This window comes from Zootoca vivipara, chromosome 6 (genome assembly GCF_965207765.1).
Source record: "Zootoca vivipara chromosome 6, rZooViv2.hap1.1, whole genome shotgun sequence".
Taxonomy (NCBI): Eukaryota; Metazoa; Chordata; class Lepidosauria; order Squamata; family Lacertidae; genus Zootoca; species Zootoca vivipara.
Window position 1 is genome coordinate 55,163,778 of NC_142589.1, and position 20,488 is coordinate 55,184,265.

At 48.9% G+C, this 20,488-nt stretch overlaps 1 long non-coding RNA gene across 2 annotated transcripts; it reads right to left on the minus strand.

The window, feature by feature from the left end:
- Positions 1-365: 365 nt before the first annotated feature.
- LOC148685346 (uncharacterized) lies at positions 366-19,321 on the minus strand. Of its 2 annotated transcripts, XR_015950586.1 has the most exons (3): positions 19,067-19,321; positions 10,846-10,953; positions 366-557 (listed from the first exon to the last, which is right to left on the minus strand). It is a non-coding gene; the product is annotated as an uncharacterized LOC148685346 (long non-coding RNA). The 2 variants fall into 2 exon arrangements; XR_015950585.1 differs by lacking the exons at positions 10,846-10,953; positions 19,067-19,321 and adding an exon at positions 3,317-3,708.
- Between the last annotated feature and the right edge of the window lie 1,167 nt (positions 19,322-20,488).

Consider the following 20,488-nt stretch of genomic DNA (forward strand, 5'->3'; position numbering starts at 1 on the left):
CGCTCATCTTGCTTTAGTGGCCGAGGGAGCCGGCGTACAGCTTCCGGGTCATGTGGCCAGCATGACTAAGCTGCCTCTGGCGAACCAGAGCAGCGCACAGAAGCACCATTTACCTTCCCACCAGAGCCATACCTATTTATCTACTTGCACTTTGACGTGCTTTTGAACATGGGCAGGAGCTGGGACCGAGCAATGGGAGCTCACCCCGTTGCAGGGATTCAAACCATGAATGGTATAAGAGTGGTATAAGAGTGGTATAAGAGTGCTTTAAATGTACAGTCAGCACAAGGCTCTAGCAGTTGGCTCCTGTTTAACTGCACAGGTTGCTCCCAGGTAGGAAAGAAGAAGCAGAGGGGGAAAGCGAAGATGTTCCAATCATTTTATTAGAGCTACAAATAACACAGAGCCAGGCAGGGTCCAGGGAGAAAGAACAGCATCAAATGAGAAGCATCGTCCTTAGCAGAAAAGGTTGAAGCATGAAATCCAAGGAATTACCAAAGAATCCAGGCAGGCAAATTAGGTGGGTACAGCAGGCTCCTTTGGAGTCCACCTTTAAGCTGAAACAGGAAAAAGAAGAAAAAGCCAAGTCAGTTCCAACTGTTGCCAACTGTGCCAGTATTTCCCCCCATATCCGCCCTGGTTTGGCATAACGTTGGAGCCTTTAAACGACAACGGTTGCTTTGAAAATCATGACACTAAAAAAAAAAAAGGAACAAAATCTGGAACTTCTGTTTGTCTTGCCAGCTGATATTTTAACTTCACTCAAAGAGAATTTGAAGGTATGAACAGTACTTCCTTCACAAAATAGCTTGAATCTGTATTAAGTGCAATTCAGTGGCAATACGGTCCTACCTTCAGCCCCTCCCTCCTCCATCTCTAGGAGAATCTCCTTTAAAGTGGGCTTCCTGCACATCATGGTCTGATCCATCCCTGCCAAGCCCTTCCTCAAGCTCTCTTGTACCTGGCCCAATCCGGAGTCAGGGAGAGACCTGAATGCAAAGATGGTTCCTCCAGGCAGAGAGAGCAGGCTTTCAAAAGAAACGGCTTACTGTCCCTTTAAGCCCCCATCCTCTGTCTGATGGGGCTCCGATGAATGGGGAATTGAGTGAGCCAGTGGCAGCTGTTCTGCTTGGAACGGCCTGAGACATTTCCTTTGTGCTGCGGACATGTGGTCCGGCAGTGCTGAGCGGGAGGGAGGGGCTCCACCAGGAGAGCACTGGGGTTATGCGGCCTTTCGTGTGTAGATGCACCTACGTGCTTTAAATGCGCAGGCACCGCTGCCCTTTTTAAATTTTTGCACTTTTCTGGAAATAGGAGCCTTTGCAAATGCCCACTCGTGCATTTTTATGTATGCAGCTTTGTATGTAAGCAACATGTGTATCTTGAGGGGGTTTCAGGAATGTGTTTGCAGCTGCATCAATGTAGACACCGATGTGCACAAATACACCCAGCGGCTGGTTCCTATTAACAGAAGTGCTGTGTTTGGAAAGAGACCAGGAGTCCTTAACAAGCTCCAATCCCGGGAAACGATGCTGATTAATAACTATCATTCTTGTTGGTAGCACAGGAAATGCTGGGGCTCAGAAGTCTCTGCTGTTCCTCATTATTATGGCTGACCCCACACATCTCCTCTCCTCTCACTTATGGCAGTGGTCGGTGCCCTAATCCTCCTGGATGTGATGATTCCTTTGGATATCCTTAGGCAGCTTTCAAAAGTACCGTGGCAGGCATAAGGACTAGAAACTTGATTCTCATGAAGCTGCATTCTACACACAAGGCCACCTTTAGTACTTTGTTGTTGTTGCTCTCTGGCAGCAGACATCCAGCTCTGCTTGTAATGTAGTTTGTGCCAATAGAGATCAATACATATCATCCCCTCCCAGCTTTCTCAAGCACTCCTCCACTTTTCAGGGCATCCTTGCCTCTTTTCTAGGCTTGGTCTCCCAGGCACAGCTAGGAATGTCAGTCTCTGGAGTCACACCGCAGCTGCCAGTGCCCCAGAGGCAGGGTAGAATTTCAGGCTGGGGACAAGCTACATGAGCCTCGCCTTCTCCTCAAGTGCCTGATCCAGGATTTTACAGCATTTCTCACAGATGAGGAGGAAGGACATTACGTCAGCGGCTGTGCACTCTCACACACGCTAAACGTAGCAGTTCCTGCTGGAAGGGCAGTTCACAACCCTTGCAATCACAGCATTTAATCCTGCCATAGTACAAGCCAGATTCTGGCTGTTAGGAACGGCAAAATATATACATGCCCCACTTCTAAGACTGAACTCACAATTCAGTTCTTACTGGCTAAAATGAGAGGCGCTGAAGCCTGAAGCTGCCAAGTGCCCAATTCCTAAAAACGTGAAAAAGGAAGGTGCACTCTGCACATGCTCAGAGGCTTTCAAATGGGGCTTGCACAAAATAATTTCTCAATGAGTTGTGCTGCAGGTTCACAAGCGGTGGCAATGGAGAAGCGTTTGGGTGTTCCACCTTAGGGCAGCAAAATTACTTGCACCAGCCCTGCTTGAAAACGTAGAAAGAGCAACAAGAAGTCTCGAAGTTAAACTGAAATCGGCTTAAAATCTCATGATTTTCCAAACTTGTTCTCTGGATTTTATAAGGTATCCTAAAGGTGGATTCATTAACACTTTCCACATGTCCTGAATAATGCTGTTCACTCCATACTGCTGTGTACTTTGCCAGGGTGTCAGCAAGCAGGCTTTGGGGGGGGGATGCTTATCACCTAGGATTTGAGCAAATATTTGCTTCTCTGCAGGAGCCAGGATATGCAGCTCCTGTCTGCAGCCTCTGCATGAGCAACCAGTGGCACAGGGATCCTGCTATTATTTGAGAGACCAGAATAGATCAGAATACAGACTAACTAGAAAGCCTAGGAGTCCCCGTTTCATAGAACCATAAAATCATAGAATCATAGTTGGAAGGATACCAATGGATCATCTAGTTCACCCCCTGCAATGCAGGAATCACAGGTGTCACTGCTTATGAGTTGTTGTTTTTTAAGGCATTGGCTGCTGAGCTTGGAAGCTTCATTTACAAAGTTTCCAGCCCTAGGACCTGAGGAAAACAGCACAAATGATACCTCTGAGCATGTGTAGAGTAACTTTCTTTTATTGCTAGTTGCCATAAGGCAGGAAGTTGACAAAAAAAGAGCCTACTAGGTTTGAAGGAATTGCTGTTAAGATCCTGATCCACAGACTGTGAGGTCTCTGGCTTGAATCTCACATCTGCCCCAAACACAGCAGGTAATCTTTAACCCACTTCTTTCTTAGCTGCACTTCTGCAATATGGGGGTAATACTGACCTACCTTGCAGGGTAGTCGTACATGATGAATGAAACCATGCATGCGAAGCTTTCTGAACTTTCTTATGTTGCTCTAGACAACATTTGTGTCACTCTTATGAAGTGGCCTCGGGGCCCCTCTGCTTCAGCATTCAACCTCCCTTTAGCGGGGTCACAGCCCACTTCAATTTCCGTTCATTCATTTGTGGTCTTGAGGCCACAGCTGTTGTTGGGTGGAGAAGGGGGCACAGGAAAGCTCTCTCCCAGCAGACAAGGAAGAGGGGTCTGGCTGGTTGGTGGCTTCCGACGGGGGCGGAGGAAGTTAAGGAAGGAAACGGAAGCTGCTTTCCTCAGGGCTGACGCGCTTTGGCATGGCTGGGCCAGATATGCGCTCACAGCTCAGTTGCGCCAAACATTGCAGCCCTATGAGTCCCCCTTCCTGACCGGAAGCCAGGAACGGAGAGCTGGGCTGGCCTCTGCTTCTGAAGGGCATGTCTGCAATGGCTGCATTTTGCCATCCCAAGCTTGCGGGGTGAGTCACCCTCTGAGTCACCAAGGCATCTCACCCAGTCCCTGCTTAGCGTAAAGGGGGGGGGGGGAAACTGTTGACACAGTAAATAAAACAAGATAGGCACACTCTGAACTGGATGGACAACCATCAGGCAAGACGGGGTCAAAACAAGGAGTGGATTCCCAGGCAGAGAAGCTGGACTCTTTGTTTCCATGCACTATGGGCCACAAGGGTCTCTAACATGGGCAGTGCTCTCTCCCGCTCAGTGTGGTTGTGGAAGCTGCTGCCCAAAGCGAGGGGGGAGGTGAGGCAGTGGCTACGCCTTCCTGGATCCATCCTGCTTGGTGCTGTGCCAGGCTGCACTGAGGATGCCTCCCCGCTTCCATCCTCACCCTGATAGAGAAACAGGCTAAGCAGTGCCCCCCTTTACGCTTCCCTCCTGCCCAGTGGGCAACTGGTGATGCCCAGAGGGAGGGAGGATGCACAGCGCTGCTGCTCCTTGCCATTGCAGATCACTTGCTGGCCTGAGCGGGCAAGCGGAAGATGCCAGCTGGGATAACTTCCACCACCGCCGCCGCTCTCTCTCCTGCTTAAGAGGATTATGTACTTTGAACTTAGGAAAAACACAGGCATGGTGTAAAGTGCCTGATGAAGCCACTCTCTGTACACATCAGAAAAACACTTGGGAAGTCCCCAGCTCAGTCATAATGAGCATCCTGGATGATCTTAGGCAAGCAACGATATCTGTTCCACAAACTGTTCCACTTTGGGGGATGTTCTCTTGGCACCAACTGGTCATCCTTTGGTGCCAGGCAAATGCATTTGTGGGGGGCGGGCATTTGGGCCACACATGATATTATTAAATCTGCTTTTAATATGCTTTTGTAATTGCATTATTGTTTACTGGCTTGTAAATCGCTCCAGAATTTTCTCGTGGGAAGTAATATACAGTATACAGTACATGGAATAACCCTAGCCCTAACCCTGGTTTCATTCCCCATGTTCGTAACAGAATAGCAATGACCAAGTTTGTTCAGAGTTGTTGTGACTGAGGCAGCCTTCCTCAATGTGGTGCCTTTCAGGTGCCTTTGGACTAACTCCCATCAGCCTCAGACAGCATGGCCAATGAACAGGGATGGTCGGAGCTGAAGTTTAGCAGCATCTGCAGGACCACAGGCCTCCCACCCTGGCTGCATACACGCCATTGCCCTTTAAAGACCCTTTGAAGCATACCGGTATCCTTTTCCTCTAAGAATTCTGGGCACTGCCGTTCCTTAAGGCTGCTGAGAGTTGTAACTCTGTGAGGAGTAAACTACAGTACCCAGAATTCTTTGAGGGTAAGAATGTGCTTCAAAAGTGCTTTAAAGGTATTGCGTGTATGTAGCCTTACTATTCTAAGCAGGTAGGTAGCCGTGTTGGTCTGACGTAGTCGAAACAAAATAAAAAAAAAATCCTTCCAGCAGCACCTTAGAGACCAACTAAGTTTGTCATTGGTATGAGCTTTCGTGTGCATGCACACTTCTTCAGATACACTAAAACCAAGCAGAACAGAATCACAACAACTGCTGGGGTGGGTGGAAGTTGGGAGTCCAACAGCACCTGAGGGTCCTTGAGGGCACCTCATCCCTGCATTAGATTTTTAAAAATAGGCTACTTAAACAAGTAAGCATGGAGTTAATATGTAGTTTATTAGCAGCTACAAAATTATCGCCTTCTGACCCCTGCCCTGAGAATTCTCCATTAGAGCTCAGTGCGCTCACTAAGCTACAATCTCCAGGAAGCTTTGGGGAAGTCACAGCATTAAATTTAATTGACAGACGTGTGCAGTGCTCTTGAAAGGTATAGGGCAATGTGGCAAAAGCAACAGAGGGAAGTTGACTGGGTGATGGGATGTGAAGAGTGGAGGCCCAGTTTCCTCCTAGCAAGTTCCCTCATTGCTGCTGTTTACACTGCAGAGCCTATCCCACACACCCAGATGTAACCAGTTTCCTAGAGCCATTCCTTACTCTCTCCCAAAATCTGGAGGACCAAACAAGAGGGAGAGGCCAGGGCAGAGAGAGGATACCCGCCAAAGGCGCTGGCGGTGTGTAATGATTTTAGGATGAGGACAGCGGCAAAGGAAGTGGGGAATAAATCAAAGCACTGCATTGGCACAGGACCCTCACAGGCAGGAAACTGACGAGAGGGGAAGGAAGAGGGACAGATTGAGGTCAGGAAAGCAGCTTGAAACATTCCAAGGTCAGCAGGAAGGCCTGGGAATCCAAGCGGAGATGGGGAAGAGGAAGTAATGAGGAGGAATGGGCCAGGGGGCCAGCAGGTCCTTATCTCTCTGAGCCATGCATGTGCTCCAGGTTAGCGGGGTGTAGGGTGGGGGATGAAGCTGGAGAGCTGGCAATGGACCAAGGCAAGTTCCACAAGGGCAGACAGGAGGCTGTCACTTAATATAAGATGTGGGTTATGAAGGTCATTTTGTTGCCCTGATTAAATGTAAGAGCATATATAATAATAGAAGATGAGCCTGCTGGATCAGGCCAAGGGCCCATCTAGTCCAGCATCCTGTTCTCACAGGGGCCAAGTAAGCGCCTATGGGAAGCCTGCAAGCAAGACATGAGCATAGCAGCCACTCTGCCCATCTGCGATCCCCTGCAACTAGTAGTCAGAGGCACAGAGGAAGACTTGCTTTGGGTCTTTCCCAACTAGTGACCAGGTCATGGGTTCTTGCCCATAAGCCTACAAGGATGTTCTGTTCACAACAGTCAAAAGAGCATAGATGCGTGGACAGGAAAAGAAAAATTCTGCGCATACCACTTTTTAATATCAATTTCAAATTTGTGCTCATATGCCTTTTTATTTAGGTACTATTTCACCCAAAAAAATCATGGTTTGTTGTTGTTTAAAAAAAGTAGGCACAAAGTATTAGCAGATATTTTTCAAATTGGGGGAGGGACATGCTTCAAAAATGGTGCCAACCTAAAAAGTAGGGTACTGTTTTTAAATTTAATGTTTCTTTTAAGTGCTCTTGTATGGATATTTGAATATTTAATGTGTGTGCGTGCAGAACAGATGCTTTAGGGCAAACTAAACAATCAATTAAAAAAATTAAACAGAAATAAATTATCATGCTGACAAAATGGTCCTGAATGGAAACTTATGAGTCAGGATGTGGTCTGTGGATTTTCCTGGATTCGGAAAATCTAAGGAACTACCAGCCAGCTGCCAATTTCCCCTTCTTGGGCAAGGTTCTTGAGCGGGTGGTCTGAATGGAGCAAACTGCTTTTCTAGATCCATTTTAATCAGGGTTTAGACCTGGTTTGGGCACAGAAACTGATTTGATTGCCCGTATGACAACCTCTGTCAAAAAGAAAGAGGCGAAATGTGTCCCTGTTAATTCTTCTCAACTTCTCAGAGGCTTTCTGTACCATCGACCATGGTGTCCTCCTGGAGCGGCTGTTTGAATTAGGGGTAAGTGGCACCAGTGAGGGGTGTGGCCTAGGGAAAGGAGGTGCAGCCTTTGCAGTCTCCCGAGAACAAGGAGGAGAGAACATGGGAATCGATCATAGCAAGCTTTCTCAAACTGAGTTCCTGGGATAGCTCAGCTGGTAGAGCACGAGACTCTTAATCTCAGGGTTGTGGGTTTGAGCCCCTCTTTGGACAAAAGACTCCTGCATTGCAGGGGGTTGGATGAGATAATCCCCGTGGTCCAGGGCCGGCCCTAAGTCAAGGCTGGGTGGCGCAATGCGCCAGGGCGCCGAGCTGCCAAGGGGCGCCGCGCCCGCCAGACAGCCCAGCCGCCCTCCCGCTCGCCCTGCTCCTTGCCAATCTCCTGCCCGCCCGCTGCGGGTTCGAGTCCCGGCCTCAGCCTGGCGGGTCGTGTTGGGGGCATGAGGAGGACAAGAGGCCGGGCGCTGCGCGGCACCGCCCCCCCCCAGCAGAGGCCTCCGCGCAGGAGGAGGCGGCACCGGCGCCCCGGAGGACAACCAGGCAGCCCGGCCCACCTGCTGCGGCGCCCCTGAGCCCGGCCCACCTTCAGCGCCCAGCCCGCCCATGCCATGTCCCTCCTCTGCGTCCGCGGTTAGTTGGGGGGGGCGGCGGCGGCAGAGGGACCTTTGTGCCACGGCGCTTGATGTGGTTAAGACGGGCTTGCCGTGGTCTCTTCCAACTCTTCTGGAATTCTGTTCTACTTAGCTCTGTTCTGCCTACACGGACTGGCAGCAGCTCTTCAAGATTTCAGGCAGAGGTCTCTCCCAGCCCTACCTGGGACCTTCTGCATTTAAAGCAGATGCTCTGCTACTGAGCTGCGGCCCATCCCTGGCCTTTGGGGGGGGCATGTTCCCTGCCTGTGTATCTCCACCAGGCCTGAGGTAACCCACTCCCACAGTAAGATGATACTTTCATGCACTGCTTTTGGGGGCTTTTCGAGGGGGGCATGTGAGCGACAGCTGCTAGCACATGGGGCACGGGTCGGCAAACTAAGGCCCGCGGGCCAGATCAGGCCCAATTGCCTTCTAGATCCGGCCCGCAGACGGTTCAGGAATCGCCGTGTGGATTGGCAGCACACGTGTTCTTTCCCTCTCCCTCCCACGGCGGCGCTTTTCTCCTCAGGGACGGAGCAATCTTGTCCCACGCTGGACGCTATCAACAGCAGGAGTCGGCTCGCCTGCCTGCCCGCCTCAGCAGGGTGGTGTTGTGAAGGGGGCGTGTGACGCCGGCTGCTGGCTGCTGCTGTGTTTTCCTCCTGCTCCTCCTCCCTCTCCCTAAGTCTGCCCTTCATCCCTTCTCCGCGCCCCTTTTCCACGCCACTTTCTCGCATGCTTTCTTCCTCTTCGCCGCCTGCCTGCCTGCCTGCTTCCCTCTTTCATTCCTCCCATGGCATTCAGGCGGGTTGTTGCAGTGGCCACGGCTGCCGCTTGCGGGTTGGCAGGCAGCTCTGTCTTCTTCTCTGCGGTGCCTCTTGGGAAGCAGCAGCAGCAGGTGGTGGGAAAAAGCTCCAGCGACCCCCCGGTTCCCCTACCTCCATCCATGGCTCCTCCTGTCTTCGTTGGCCAATGCAGCCTCTTGCCCTGCCATGGCGCCTGGCTGGCTGCAGAAGCCCAACTGTGGCTATTGGGAGGGACGATAACTGGGACAGGTAAAGTGAAGCACCTTCAGGCCTCTTTGCGGGAGGGCGAAAATCATCCAAAAAAAGTCCGGCCCCCCCACATGGTCTGAGGGACAGTGGACCGGCCCCCTGCTGAAAACGTTTGCTGACGCCTGACATGGGTTGTCTCGGTGGCTCCTTTGGTCTGATCTGGCAGGGCTCTGCTTCTGCTCCATGGACCTCTCCCACCAGCCACAGTGAGGGCTGCTGCCTGTTAGCCAGCGTGGAAGCTGAGGCCCAGGCCTCTCTCTCCGCTCAGCAAGGCCTGTGCATCTGTGGAGAGAGCAGCAAAGCCAGCCGCACCTGCTCTGCCTTTGCTCCCTCCCTCCACCAGCTCCCAGCAGGTGCAGCTGCAAGGGAGGAACGATCAAACATAGCGATGGTGGGTGGCACAAGTGTAAAATAACAGTGTGGCAAAAGTGGTGTTGGTGGGGAGAGGGGAGGGGAGGGGAGGGGAGGTTGGTCCAGCTGAGCATAATGCAGCCATTCATAAGCTGCGACAGTAAGCATGCAGGGCCTAACAGCTGCTGGCGCATGGCATGGCGATGACCTGCAAGGGACTCCCTGGATTGCTCCAGGACGGCTTGAGAAGGAGGAGACTGGGGCAGGGGTTGGGGTTGGATGGTGATGTTTATGCTCCTGTTTTTGTTCCATTTTTTTTATGTATAGGTGTTTGTTTTTGTATTCTGAAATGTATTATGAGCTGCCTTGAAAGGGCTTTTTGGCCCTAAAAGAGGGCATTAAAAATAAAAGAAAAAAAGAAAGTATACTCTCTCTCTCTCTCTCTCTCTCTCTCTCTCTCTCTCTCTCTGTCTCTCTCTCTCTCTCTCTCTCTCTCTGTGCGAGGCGAGTGTTTTAGAATATGCATAGAATTGTAGGGAAAGGTTTAAGGAACTGCAGGTTTGGTTTGAGAACAATAGAGATTGAAAGAGAAGAGGAAAGAAGGTTTTTTGAAATGTTTCTGAATGTTTTAAATTGCTGATTTTGACTGTTTTATTATTTTCGTAAACCACTTTGAGTTGTGTTTCTTTAAAACAACCAAGTGGTATGTAAATTTTGTTTAAAAAGTAAATCAAAAGCCTGCCAATTTTTGTTGCCAAATCTGAACCAATAGTGGAGCGGGTGTGCATAATTTGGGGTTGGATACCAGGAAGGGTGTGTGTGTGTGTGTGTGTGTGTGTATGTGTGTGACAAATATCTGGCCTGTTACAAAGCACACCTTCCCTGAAGGGTCCAGGAAGAGACTCACCCTGCAAACTCCAGAATGCCCCCTTGTGTTTCATACAACTTAGCCTAGGAAAACTCTCATCACCAGATGCTTTGCTCAGCATCACAGACAGAATAAATCCGATCTTCTTCTCAGTGCTTGATTATGGCCAAAAGGTAGAGGAACTTTAAAAAGGAAATGTGCAAAACTCATCCTTCATACTGTTCTATAAACCACAGGTGGTGGTGGTGGGGATGGGAAGTGATTTCACAAAAGGTAAGAGGGCTCTTTGCCCTGGCAGATTCAAAAAAGTTACAAATGCCATCTCTCTCACTTTCACACACACACACACACTGTAATGTTTGTTGGGGTTGTTTTCTTTGAGGTTGTTTTAATGGTTTGAATTGAGATGTTATTGCGGTTTTACATCTTCTATCTGTTATCTGCCTCATTAATTCCTGTAATTATGGAGCAGAACGTGAATGTTCTAAGTAGTTAGGTAGGTCTGTGCATATTCTTGAAAGTTCGTATAGAAACGAAGAGCCCCTTTCCACCTTCACAGCAGCCAGCAGGTGGAAGAGGTGGCTCTGTCCCCTTTGACCTCCTAGTTCTCCCAGGCAATTTACACCAGAGATTTCTCTGGCACCATCTGTTCCCTGGTGTGTGTTATAATTGAATTTGGAGGCCTTCGCTACTTACCTCTGAGTGCATGGCCCTGGGGCCAGAGTTCAGAAGTTCAGCTACAGGAAGTGGCGTTCTCTCTTGCCCAGGTAATAATGGTTCAGGTACTGCCAGCGCTTTTTCCATCTGCAAAAGAGATATCATCCTAGATCATGCCTAGGTTACCAAATGACAGGGAGATACTGTCCTGTTCTGCTCCTAGTGCCTTTGCCGGGGCTTGTCTCCATGCTGTGAAAAACTAGAGCGGCTGTAAAAGGCCCAGGAGGAGAGTCCAGTAGAAATGTTGACAACCGTATCACCATATGGATGAGGTAATTAAACAGAAATTTGAGGGTAAGAGTGTGTGTGGTGCGCATGGTGAACAATCCTGATTTGGGACATATATTTTTTTGGCCTACCTATATAAGTTTGAATACCTTCTAGCAACAGAAATCAAGCGAATTAAACCAGTCCCAAGCAGAGCTGATAAGCTGGGCCATGGGTAGGCAAACTAAGGCTCAGGGCTGGATTCGGCCCAATCGCCTTCTAAATCTGGCCTGCGGACGGTCCGGGACGGTCGCCTTCTAAATCTGGCCTGCGGACGGTGTTTTTACATGAGTAGAATGTGTCATTTTATTTAAAATGCATCTCTGGGTTATTTGTGGTGCATCGGCATTTGTTCATTCCCCCCCCCCCAATATAGACCGGCCCCCCACATAGTCCGAGGGACAGTGGACTGGCCCCCTGCTGAAAAAGTTTGCTGACCCCTGAGCTGGGCTATGGGCACCTGACAGCCGAGTAGGTTTGGCAAAGTGAAACTGCATTGTAAGTTGAATAGAATGTGTTATAATATTGCAATCCAAGTCATATGTGAGAGAGCGGAGAAGGAAAGTGTCCCTGGTGCAGGAGGGAAGGATGAAGTGGGGAAAGAAAAAATAGCCCCAAATAATTCCATTAAGGAACAAAGCAGAACCAGTTATTCTCCCACACCCCGCTGGTTGAGCACCAGAGCTGCTACATGAGCTCCGTTTATTTTCTGCCTGTGCTTTTGAGGGTGTTTTGATATTCAAAGTCAGTGGTGTGCCTGAGTAATTTAATTATTTGAGTGAAGACTGTGTAATCACGTATTCTGGAGAAAGTGACTAGTAATGTAGGTTACAAGGTTCAGTCCTCAGCCAGGAATAGAATGGATTATGCAAGCGCAAGAAAGGCCCAAGCCATTAACACCAAGACCCGCAAGTGGTGAGAATGAAGCCACCTTTGAAGGGCTGTTGCTGGGAATCCGGAACTGGAAAGAGCGGCACAAAGGCTGCATTTTCATGACACACTGATGGCCTCTTAATTCGGTTTGTGCTTAAACCGACACACAGTTTAAGTCCCACCTACCCAAATGAGCATTTAGAGATTTTTCTTCCCAAACTTGCTTGGGATCACTGCCATGGCTGCAGCTGTCCCTGGGTAAGTGGTCAGTTCGCACAAGAATTTCTTCATGTGGTTGCATTCCTCAAGGACACTGATCACATGGAGATAATGTGTGCATGAACTGCCCCTTACATCCAAAATGGACTTTGGACTGGGGCACACCTTTGTGCTCATCCCTTGAAATAACTGCAGGGTTAAATGGTTGCTTGCATGAATCGGCCATCACACAGGTCACCCCAGCTAGGATTCCCTGGGGCTTGGCTCTTACAATTTTAACAGATTACAGGTAGGTAGCCATGTTGGTCTGACGTAGTCGAAACAAAATAAATAAATAAATTCCTTCCAGTAGCACCTTAGAGACCAACTAAGTTTGTCATAGGTATGAGCTTTCGTGCGCACGCACACTTCTTCAGATGCACACGAAAACTCATACCAATGACAAACTTAGTTGGTCTCTAAGGTGCTACCACATAGAAGGATTTTTTAAAATTTTAACTGAGTATGTCCATGAGCCTGCCTTTCCCACAGAAACAGGGAACCTGAGGACCAAATTTCCTCAGGGCCACATGACAGTGGTGAGCACGACCAGAGGGAAACATTGGCAGAATAACGGATGTGCCTCTTAACTTTTGTACAGTACTGCATTCCAGCCATGCAAAAGCAAGTGGCTTGTACACTGACACCGCCACTATATCTAGGCAAGCAAAGAGCATGATCAGAGTTGAAGGACACATTCCAGCCAGGCAAAGCCACTTGAGGAGGGTGCAGAGCAGGGCCAGTGGTCTGGGAAGAGTGCCAAGGACAAGATAGATTAGCCTGGAGGGTCACATTTGACCCCCCAGTCCTACATTTTCCCATCCCTGCCTTAAAGATAAAGCTTCTTGTGAACCTTTCTCCCACCCATCTTGAAATCTCTTTGCTTCCTTTCCTACTGAAATGGTGCCCCGAAAATTGCAAGCAGGTGCTTTTAAACTAATGGGTTTCGGTCTCGGACCAGGATGAATCACGGAGCCGTTCACCCGAGGAAGAAACAGAAGAGCTGCTTCTTGGTTGCTGGATGGGCTTCCCTCCCTTTCTCCCACGGGAGCTGAAGGCAGTTTAACGAATTCAGTTTCATAACAGGAGAAAGCTTGGAGGTTGTTAAGTATTTATAGGAAGCGTCAGGAGCTGGCTTAGCGAAGTTCCCTCTCTGTTTATGAGTCTCCCCCTCAAGTCCATCTGCTCTCCTTGAGCCACGCCTGGTGCGGTAATTCGGTAAAGAGCCATCTGCTCTCGCAGGCGATCTGTTTGCTCTTGCGTCGCTTTGTGGTAGAAATGGCAGCGGCTGCTGTGGCTACGCCTGTTCTCTTCCCAGGCTGAAGAGCCCGGTGTCTCTTCCCTGTGTGCTCCGTGTCCCAAGACACACAGCACTGCAAGGCTTGCCGAGTTTGATGGAGAGAAGCAGGTGCGCATGGGCCTGGTGCTGAAGGACCAGGCTAAAAATATGCAGACAGCTTTTATTGCGGTCCAGCGGCACGTGCTGCCAGGCAAGCTCCAAATCTTAGTGTACAAATGTACATCTCCCCACAACCTGCAAAGCCCATTTTCACCTTTAGATGTCAGGCCTTTTGCACATTTTTCAGGGGCTCCCAGGGCCTCTTTTTAAAGTGTACACCTAGAAATGCCAAGTGTGAATTTCATTGGATGTCCGTGAATTCTGGTGTTATGTGAAAGGGAGAAAAACTTTTCTCTCTCCGTGACATGCATAATTTTATAAACTTCTACCATGCCACCTCTTACTTGCATTTTCTCTAAACTGAAAAGTCCCAATTGCTGCCACTTTTCCAAGTGGCAAGCAGTACCTTTGGGCAGCATGAATGGCAGAAGAGCGAGAGACAGATGAATTGGATCCCCTCAGGGAAGTTCTCCCTCGATCACTGGCCAGGCAAGAGACTCTCTGCCTGTGGAATGCTGAAAAGAAGGAGCAGCTCTTCCTTCTCAGCCCTGGCTGTGCTATGTGGTCTCTCTCCCCTCCCAGTGGCCCCCTCCTCACTGCCTGCTGCTGCTATTTCAAAGGGCAGGTGGCTGTTCACATCTCCCGCTTTGATCTGCTCCCTTCCTCCTAACCTGGAGGGACCACCTGCCTCGCTCCTTCATAAAGCTGCTGTTAGTCTTCCTGCTGGCCCAGACTTGGGGGCCTCCCCATCAAGAAAGAGAAAATTCTCCAATTAATGTCATTTTGCCTGCCTCAGGAGCTTGACTCCACATGCTCTGTCTGCATCCTGTTGAATCGACAGGGAGCTAACACCTCCGGTTGACTAGCAGGAGCCCCCTGAGGCCTTTTTGGCCCTGAAAAGGGATTTTTGGCATCCTCGTGAGGTTTACCATCAGCTATAGCAATTAAGTGGTACCTCCAACTGCCGCAGCACTATACCTTTGAGGACTAGATGCTGGAGAAGCGCCATAGACACTTCCCTGCTTGCGAGCTTCCACAGGGCTCACCTGGCCAGCCACTGTTCTTGATAAACCTTCCTAGATAGCTCAGTTGGTTAGAGTGTGGTGCTGACAGCGCCAAGGTTACAGGTTCGATCCCCGTATGGGACAGCTGCATATTCCTGCATTGCAGGGGGTTGGACTAGATGATCCTCAGGGCCCCTTCCAACCCTACAGTTTTGTGATTCCTTTGTGCTGCATCTGCCTAACCACAAGCTTAACATGAGTCAACAGTGTAATGCAGCAGTAAAAAAAGTTAGTGCTATTTCTAGGCTGCATCAAGACGCATAGTGTCCAGATCAAGGGGAGTATGGTAATACTGTAGTTCCACTCTATTCTGCCTTGGTTAGACCACACGTAGAATACTGTGTCCAGTTCTGGGCATCACAATTTAAGAAGTATATTGACAAGTTGTAAGGTGTGCAGAGGAGGGCGACCAAGATGATCAAGGGTCTGGAAAGCTAGCCTTATGAGGAACGGTTGAAGTAGCTGGGTATGTTTAGGCTGGAAAAGAGGAAACTGAGGCAAGATACGACAGCCATCTTCAAATATCTAAAGGGCTGTCATGTGAAAGATGGAGCAAGCTTGTTTTCTCCTGCTCTGGAGGTCAAGACATGAACCAGGGGCTTCATGTTACAAGAAAGTAGATTCTAACTAAACATACGGAAAAACTTCCTGAAAGTAAGAGCTGTTTGACATTGGAATGGATTCCCTTGGAAGGCGGTGGGCTCTCTTTTCTTGGAGGTTTTTAGGCAGAGGTTGGATGGCCATCTGATCAAGTTGAAACTCCTTACATTGCAGGGGATGAACTAGATGACCCTCTGAGTCCCTTCCAACTCTACAATTCTGTGATTCCATGATTTTATAAGGCAGAAAGTCCACATGGCACCCCTTTCCCTAGGTTGCTATACTCCTAGGATCAGTGCTTTTTTTCTGGGGGAGACGCAGAGGTATGCATATCCCTAAACATTTTGTGAATCTAAGTTTGGCCTCATTGAGGGGCAGTATTTCAATATGAGTAGGAAAATGAGAGTACCCCATAACATTTATTTAGGAAAAAAGCACTGCCTAGGAGACTCACCTAAAGTCTCCAGGTTTGCCTCCCGGCCATCTGGTGACAAAGGGAGGTCTTTAATCTCCCGGTGGGCAAGAACACCTTCCTTACCTAGACTCCCTAAGTAGGTGAGAAGGAATGATCCCCTCACTTCTGCTGAACCTGGGAACACCCCTTAATTTCCAACTGGTGACATATTTGTTCATTTGTCACATTTGGTATTTTTTGTTTTGTTTTGATGTGTCATGCGTAATGCCATCCATGCCCCCAGGTCTCAGGTATGGGCCCTAACAGCTCAGGATCTAGGATGCTCCTGACCATAGCTGCCAAGTCTCCCATTTTTCATGGGAAACCCGCGGATTTTAATCCGTTTCCTGCTGTTATCCCGAATAGAAAAAATCCCGGAAATCCCCCATTTTCCTACCTGCCAGGGAGGCTCCATTTTGGGTGCCACTCTGCCCATGCCTGGGCATCGGAAATTGGGCAGAGCAGCACCGGAAGTTTCTTCTACGTATGTCTGGACATGCGTAGAAGCGACTTCCGGTGCCGCGCCGCTGCTGATCCCACATTTTTCAGCGGGAGACTTGGCAGCTATGCTCCTGACGTGACAATCTTAACCCCACTGCCACCACCTCCACACTGACTACTTTGAGGCACAGCCTCGTGGGGGTGTTCTCCTGTGGCAGAGCATGTGACTCAACCCGAGGGTCATGGGTTCGAGCCCCACATTGGGCAAAACATTCCTGCATTGCAGGGTGGCCCCTTCCAACTCCACCATTCTACAGCTCTATGAATGGGAGCCAGGGTTTTTTTGCAAGCAGTGTTAGGAAGAGGCACCCAGGAGAAAATCCTGGCAGGTGGCGTGCCTTGGGTCAGGTTGTTCCACCTCCCACCCGGAGGCTCTTGCCCTGCCCCTGCCTCCCCTGGGCTGCCAATGGGGCGCTCCTCAGCGGCTGGGCCACCCAGGGTCTCTGGGTACCTCTCTTCAGCTTTCTCTCTCTCTCCTCCTCCACCCCATCTTCTTTCTGGACCTGGCAGCTTCTCAAGTCTCCATAAAAGGTGGGGCAGATGGAGACAGAGGAGCAGAGGAGCTCATCTGGGACCAGGAAGCATGAAAGCAGCAGCAGCAGGAAGAGGAGGAGGAAGAGACCAAGGCTCCTGTAAGATTGGGGGGTGGGGGAGGACAGAGGATAGAGGAGGGTAGGAAAAAGTAGAGAAAAGGGGAGACCCAAATAATAAGAAAGCAGCAAAGGGGCGGGAGAAAGGGAGGGTGTGGTAGTGTGGACTGGAAGCCAGAGCAAGAAGAGGCAGAAAAGCACTTAGAAAGAGAGGGCTGAGGGCTTTTCCCTTGGGCTCTCCAGCCCTGCCAACCATCAGTCGGGCCGGCCACCTGTCAATGGGGGCTTTCTTATTAGCTCATTTTCTTTCCAGCCATTTTTGAATGCTGGTGGCAAAGGGATCGGGAATGATCAAAGAAACCCCAATGCCTCCTCACACTGGCCCTCGCACTCATCCAAGGGGACAAGCACCTCTCACGCTCCTGGGTGAAAAAATGAAACAAATTAAATGAAAGAAAGCAGAGGATAAGAATGGGGGAATAAAGGGGGGGGAATTAGATGGGATGGGAACAGACATGCCAGGCAGACTTTGAAGGCAAGTTGCAAACTCATTTCAATATATTCTGACAGGCTGTTTAAAAAAGCATTTCCTCTTGATTAAGCATCAGGCTTCTAATTGTTTGATCAATCAATTTAAAGGTCAGTTTGCACATGATCAACACATCATGTCTTTTTTAAAATGTGGAAAGAATGTTGAATAAAGTCATGGCTGATTGTTCTAGAAGAACAGGCCATTCCAAATATTTTTGGAAGGCGAACAAGGGTGCCTATAAACCCTCAGTGCTACCTATTGAAATTGGCTCCCAGAAATCAGTGGATTCAGACTTTCATTGCTTGATCTGCTAATTAAGCTTGGCTCCCACTTCTATTTACCTGAAATACAGATCTGTCAATCCATAATTTGAGCCCTGGGAGTGACATTTCTGTTTGCTTGTTTGTAAAATGCTAAATCTCTGGACGACCGACATGCTAAAATAAAATGTGAGATGCACATTTACAGCATAATTCAATGTTTTAATTCCTTGTTTTCTCCTGCACGCATTTTCATGGGAAGAGAGGAGGAGAATACACCTGATCCTCCAGAATGATCTCTGATTATCTCCTTTCCACAGTGAAACACCCCTATGAAAGACAGAGTCCATTCAGCACTTCAGGCTGAAACCTCAGCCAGGGGCCAGGAAATGTACAAAGCACAGTGCAATGCAATCTCTCCTTTGAAGACTGGCTGTGCTTTACTAATATCTCTGTTTGCTTGTGGGCACGTATGTCTGGACCGACTCCTATATGTGCTCTTCTTTCAGGAGGTTTCAGTTCTTTCCCATGGGAGGACACAGAGATGCAACACCTCCTCATCCAATCTGGAGGCAACAGGATTAGTCCAGCAAGGACAAAACTTCTCCCAGGTAACCATCCTGGCAGAATATTAAAAGGCCAGCCTTGCTCTGGCCAATGACACACGAGCTAAGAGCATGACATCACCAGGACAAACACTCATTGGCTTAAAGACCATGGAAGGCAGGATGTGGTTACCCAGCAACTGCTAACAGCTAATTAACACTTTAGTGGGGTGGCTGGCATTAAAACAGGCAAGGAGAGAGGGATGGGTTTATTTCTTGCAATGGAGCGATTGCCAGGAGTCTGAACCCCACAAAAACAGTGTGTTGGAGTGGGGGTGGGGAGCATATCTGTCTTTTTGCTGTGGCACTGCTTGTATCTGAAAGAGCCTTCCCTCAAGTCCTGTCCACCTTGGCTTTTAAATACTCAGAAAAGATCATTTTCGTACACATCTCCTGCTCTGTCACAAATACAACCTCTGTGTTGATAGCGGGGAGACTACAGTACTTATCAGGATCAGAAGGGAATTATTTGACCAGCACAGACTTCCCTAACCTGGCACCCTACAGATGTTTTGGACCACAACACCCAACTGCAATGGATGTGCTGTCTGGGGCTGGTGGGAGTTGTAGTCCTAAACATCTGGAGGGTGCCAGGTTGTGGAGCGCTGGCACCCTCCCCTTTGACTGTTTCCCAGAGCAGATGATACAGCAGGAGTCATTTCAACAAGTGGGCAACTGGGAAGCCATGCTGCTGCCCCCAAACGCATCCCGGGAGAAATCAAACCCCGATAGGAATGAATGACGCAGACTGGCGGCCAAGTGCTCAGTTACAATGCTCCCCTGTGCTCCATACTCACACGAGATTGGGCCTGTATTGGCCTGCATTTGGCCAGTGAACGGACTCCACTTCTGAAACGCCAGTGTTCCCAGGGAGGATCAAGAGCCGCTTGGTGGGGGTGTGCCATGCGCTGCCAGCTGGGTAGCGCCTCTGGGGGCTGATCCAGTAATCCTGCAGGCCACGGTGGCTGGAGTAGTGAGCAGGGTGCAGGCTGACCAGCCTCTTCCAGGGCATCTCCACTATGACCCGGCGAGGAGAAGGTGCCCGTGGCTTCCTGCAGCAACAAGAGTGGGAGAGAGACTCAGAAGAGGCCAAATGCTTTCTTCAGTTAGACGTTGCCGAGAGGCATTAATTAAATTGCTATCACTTACATAGAATACAGGTTGCATCCGGCTTAGTTTTACTCTGAGTACTCCTGTTGAAATTAATAGGCCAGGCTTGGTCCTGTTCATTAATTTCAATGACCCTACCTGGTAGGCCCCATTCTAGGAGACTGTGGCCAAGTGAGCTGTGTGCTTTCTTGCTCTGTCTGCTCCCCAGGTGTGACTCCCTGGGGATGGGCAGCCCCCCTCCTTTTCTCGTTTCTTAAACTTCTCTCTCTTTTATTTTTATATATAATTGTTATTAAATTTTCTGTTTTACACCATGTAATATTCATTTAAACAACCTTAAAATGCCAGTGACTTCCCTTCTTCTCTTTCCATGGTTCATTTTGCATATTTTAAATACTGGTATGCATATCCTTGCATATTTTACATAAACTACTAAACCATTCAGTACTGTGTTCCATTATTACATCCAACAAAATTTGATTACACTGTTGAATTTATCTTAATGCTGCCAACGTTTTCAAGTGTACACAATTCCCCCCCCCCATATATTCGATAAACATTTCCCAATCTTCTTTAAATGTATGTTCTTCTTTTTCTCCTATTCTATATGTTAGGTCCGCAAGCTGTGCATATTCTATCAATTTAAGTTGTCATTCTGTAAGGACACCAGAAATGTAATATGGATGATTGGCTTCCCAAATTGACCAGACGAAATCTCAGGCAGTTGTACATATTATAAAACAGATTTATTAAAACATTTATTGCAATAAATGGTGGCAGTGAGAATGAGTTTCTCATTCTGCCCGACCCATGGGCATACACAGAGTGCTTTTATACCTTTTTGACAGAGTGAAGTGAAGATCAGCCTTTCTGCAGTACTTCATCAACCAATCAAGAGAGAGCACCCCAAGATGCAAAGTCACCCGCCCAACTCTACTAGGTGGCGTTATGTACCTGGTACCTTCATACACGTGTCTATGTGGAATTTTACAGGCACAATTGTGGTTGTGCTCTACTTAGAATTTGCGGTGGGCTGCATCCTCTTGCTCTTGTGGTTTATGCTAGAATTTCTTAGAAGTGCTGTGTGTGGTTAGATCTTTGCATTAGAT